This window comes from Octopus bimaculoides, chromosome 7 (assembly GCF_046866305.1).
Source record: "Octopus bimaculoides isolate indiv1 chromosome 7, ASM4686630v1, whole genome shotgun sequence".
NCBI lineage: Eukaryota > Metazoa > Mollusca > Cephalopoda > Octopoda > Octopodidae > Octopus > Octopus bimaculoides.
Window position 1 is genome coordinate 82,204,971 of NC_142934.1, and position 5,000 is coordinate 82,209,970.

The following is a 5,000-nucleotide window of genomic DNA, read 5'->3' on the forward strand; positions in this document are numbered from 1 at the left end:
GACCTTTTACGTGCTTACTAGCCAATCAGATGTATTTCGATCATTCTAGATAAAAACAGCCAGTTGACACGCCACAGCGAATTATTTTTTCGGTTCAACTCTAATAGCAGGATTTACATACGAATGTTTTGCAACCTTTTGAGACGTCACAAGCTGTAACTAAGATTGCTTCAAGATGATTTTACAATGACAGTAATTAGCTAAGAAACATTTAATTAATGAAAATCTAAACGAAAATTTTTCCAAGAAAACTATTCGTGTTATTAGTTAAATTATATGACCTTAAGGTCAAGTGAAAATGTAAGTTTGATTATAAATATTGTGTGTATCCTTATTACATTTCATTGCTTTATAAATTACAACGTGGCAAAAAAGTGCGTCGAACTAAAAGTAGGAAATATGACGTAGTATTTGAGAGGAAAATTAATTCAAATGCACAAATGGTGGTGGTGATGGTGCTGCTGCAGCTGGTGAAGGTAATTAAATCTGCATTACTTTTTATTGTTGAAGGCGCGTAGCTGAGTGGTTAAGATATTTGGCTTACGATCGTAGGGTTGTGAGTTCAATTCCAGGTGATGTGTTGTTTGCCTGGGGCTAAACATAGAGGGGACAAACAAGGACAGACAAAGGGATTAAGTCGATTACATCGACCGCAGTGCGTAACTGGTACTAAATTTATCGACCCCGAGAGGATGAAAGGCAAAGTCGACCTCGGCGGAATTTGAACTCAGAATGTAACAGCAGACGAAATACCGCTAAGCATTTCTGCCAGCTCGCCTCCTTCTGAGTATCCAACATTGATTCCTAGGGCTCAAGAAGAATCAGAGAAAAAAAAACATCGAGCAGATGTATGATGTTCCGGCCATGACAATACTGTCTTTTTTTATACCTAACCTGTGTTGTGTCCCGAAGCTGTCCTTGATTTTTAACGAGGTTGGGTCTGATCTGAGAGGGACTTGGCAATGTTACTACTACATAGCAGACCTAAGCTATTTGATTCGAATGTAAAGAGAATTTTATATCCTCATGCTTTTCATAGCTCTGAGCAGATATTAAATCATTTCTTTAAAGATTTTCCTATTTTTACAGTCTTCTCTATCGAATTCTCTCATTTGCAGAAAGTTCTAAGACTTCCTATTGAAATAAATTTCTTATTGAGTAATACGGTGAAATAAAAGCATTATCAGAATCTGGTCAATAGTGTTTAAGATTTTGTCATTTAAGTGTTTGAGTTGAATAGAATGGAATAGATTTTAGTTTTCGTATATACTTCATTGTTTTTTTCTTCTGTCCACCAAGTATTTTGTCTCCACCAACAAAGTTTAAACAGGTAGGTTTTCATCATGACACACAGACAAGACGAGTTTGAAATTATTTAATGTTCGTTGATTTTTAGGTGTTGAGTTGGCAGAGTTGTTAGATCGTGATAAAAATATTTTGTGAAATTTCTTCTGACTCTCTACGTTTTGAGTTCAAATTGTACGGAGGTCGGATTCGCTTTTCTTCCTTTCGAGGTCGATAAAAATAAGTACTAGCTAAGCTAAAAAAAAGAAAGGTTTCTTCCCGAGTCATATAGATTCATAAGACCGGTTTCTCGGATTCTGTGTTATGTATTCCCCTTTTGGACGGGATGCCGGTCCTCCGCAGGATTACTCATTTTTGCCAGCTGAATGTACTGGAGCAACGTGAAAACGAATTGACTTGCTCAAGAACACAATACATCGCCCGGTCCAGGAATCGAAATCACAATTTTACCATCATGAGTCCAGCACTCTTAACCACTAAGCCGTTCGCTTTTGCAGTCATTACCAGTTGAACCCTGGGGCCAATGTAATCGATTACATCTTCCTCCAAAGTTTCAGACCCTATACCTAAAGTAGAAATAGTTTTCCCTAAAGATTCCTCTTTTTAGTCTTACTAGATTGTTTTCTCTTTATCTTGAGGTAGCATAATCCATTACGGATTACGCTTTATGGAAATATATAATGAATGATTACGGTAAGTATCCATGTAATGGGGTAACGTATCCATATAAAGGGGGCATTTTGTCCATATAAACGGGGCGACAGTCATATCTGAGATCCTAGCAGTTTACCAAAATATTAATTCGACATTATCCACTTATATTTTTGACGGTAAGCCTTTCTCTCAGTCATTTACCGTCGCATGCTTGTTGTTGCTGAAAAACAATGCATGAAAGCTAAATCACAAAGGTATGCAATAATGTGTAATACACACACACACACACACACACACACACACACACACACACACACACACACGTTTATTTGTTTTGCAAGATTCCTGATGTCAAATCGTCTGCTGAAACAGATATTGTTCTATTTCGGGATAGTCATTTTTTGTTGTTTTGCCGAAAATCACACGCGTGTGTTTATTTGGCAAAAAAAAATGACCATCCCGAAATACAACAATATATATATACATATATATAGGAGTGGTTGTGTGGTAAGCAGCTTGCTTACCAACCACATGGTTCCGGGTTCTGTCCCACTTCGTGGCACCTTGGGCAAGTGTCTTCTACTATAGTCTCGGGCCGACCAAAGCCTTCTGAGTGGATTTGGTAGACGGAAACTGGAAGAAGCCCGTCGTGTATATACATATATATATATATATATATATATATATATATATATATATATATATATATATATATATATATATATATATATATATATTTATATGTGTGTGTGTGTGTGTGTGTGTGTGTGTGTGTGTGTGTATGTATGTTTTTGTGTCTCTGTCCTCCTAACATCGCTTGACAACCGATGTTGGTGTGTTTACGTTCCCGTAACTTAGCGGCGAACTAGGCTTAAAAAGAATAAGTCCTGGGGTCGATTTGCTCGACTAAAGGCGGTACCCCAGGATGGCCGCAGTCAAATGACTGAAACAAGTAAAAGAATAAAAGAAAAGAAAAAAAATTATATATATATATATATATATATATATATAACTGATTAGTTTTAATCGGCTTAGAGTTGCACTTTCTTTGGGTTTACATGATTTTTCTTTCTGCATCTTTAGCCATAGCTCTATATTAGATCTAATTCCAATATTAATAGACTATAACGTTTCGTAATAACTTTAAAAAACAGATCATGGTTTGAACCGACAGCTGTCTTCATGTTGCTTGTGTGCGTGCTATTGCCCTTGGTGTGACTTTTGGGTATTTCTTCATATTATTATGTTGTGACTTTCAAGTAATTTATGGAACAAATATTAAACACATGTCCCGGGGTATCTGAAGCTGTTTTCATCGAATCTGTCACGCACAACTTCCAACATTTTATTATGTCATTAGCCATTTTCTAAAGCAGCTATGAAATCTATTCAGTTGGGAGAACATCTTGCTACAAAACAACCCGAAAAGAAGGACCAGTACATTGAGTATTATCAAAATATAAGGTTTAAAAATATTTTTACGATAACTTCATCACTTTAAAAAGTGAAAATCAATTTAGACATTATCCTCGTTTATCATGAGAGTTTGTTGCCAAAAATATATAAACAAATCAGCGATATATGAAGAATTTTCATGCACTTTGTAAATGGAGCGTGTTAATAATTAGTTTAATGCGCCCTTTTAAAGCCTAGCCAGGCTCATGGGCCTGGTTTCCCGGTTTTAATGGCGTATGTTTTCCCTAGCTGGACGGGACGCCAGTCCATGGCAGCGTTACTCATTTTTGCTAGCTGAATGGACTGGAGCAACGTGAAATGAAGTGTTTTGCTCAAGAACACAACGCGTCACCCAGTCTAGGAATCGAAACCACAATCTTACGATCGTGATGCTGACACCCTAACCACTAAGCCACGCGCCTCCACAAATGGAGCGTATAGTAGATTCATTTACACCAAACTCGCGGCTCACAGCTACGAAGCTTCCACCATCACGTATTTTCTTAATATTGTCTACCTCCTCTAGTTGAGAAAATGCTCGTCACCGTCACTTGTTAGGATCATCCTCTTTCGTATATTTTCTAATTACTAGTTGTACGATGATTGGGTACGAGTGTATAAATCCGCTTGAAAAATAGGCAACCTAGGTGCACGGTCAGGTAAATACAAATGATTGACAGTGTACTCTGTGCAGCTGAGCATTGCAGGTGGTTGTTGGAGTGTCTTTTTTCGGTACAAGCACACTCTTCGACTGATCGCCAACCCGTGTTATCACTGATCAATCTGTGATATACGTAACATGCTTCACATTTGAGCGCACCGTGTTATCCTGGATCCGTGATAATTGTATCTATGATAATGAATCCGTGATAAGTGAACGGTGCTAAATGAGGCTATACGTACTTCTTATTTGGGAGGTATTACCATGAAGTTTAATGAATTTAATCTGCAACTTCAAAGAGCCAGTACCACATATATAAGTTGCAAAAATATTATTTCATTACTTTTAGGTTTAGATTTTCCCATCTTAATATTCTGAAGACTAATTCCAGCAGACTGTAGAATGGACAGCAATTACAAATTATGTAACTCTAGAGGAGTTTGAAAACTTTATCAGTGACTTCTATAAGCGAATCCACTATATCTTTAAATGTAAATTCTATCGAGGCTGATGCAACATACTAGGAAAAACGATTCAGAGCTGAATCATAACGAAAAGCCAAATCTGATTTCAACACTGGTGGATCGCCAGCTTTATGTGGAAGTCAAAAAAACTGTTGCATATTCGCTTATACCTTTCTTTATATCATATCTTGTAGAATCAGATTATGGAGCTATATAACTCTTATTATCACTAAACGGAGAATTATCTGAAAATCATTGACCTTTGCATGCGTTTTTTTTTTCTAAGAAAATATTATGAGATATGCAGCAGTTACGTTTTCCATATCAGACACGAGGATCTCACTCAATTAAAACTAATTTCGATTTATCTTATTGATTTATGCAGGATATGTGAGGTGAGTTTAAGTAATTTTATTGTTTTATGCTTGGTTTCTGATTTTTTTTTCCATTTGAAACATAAG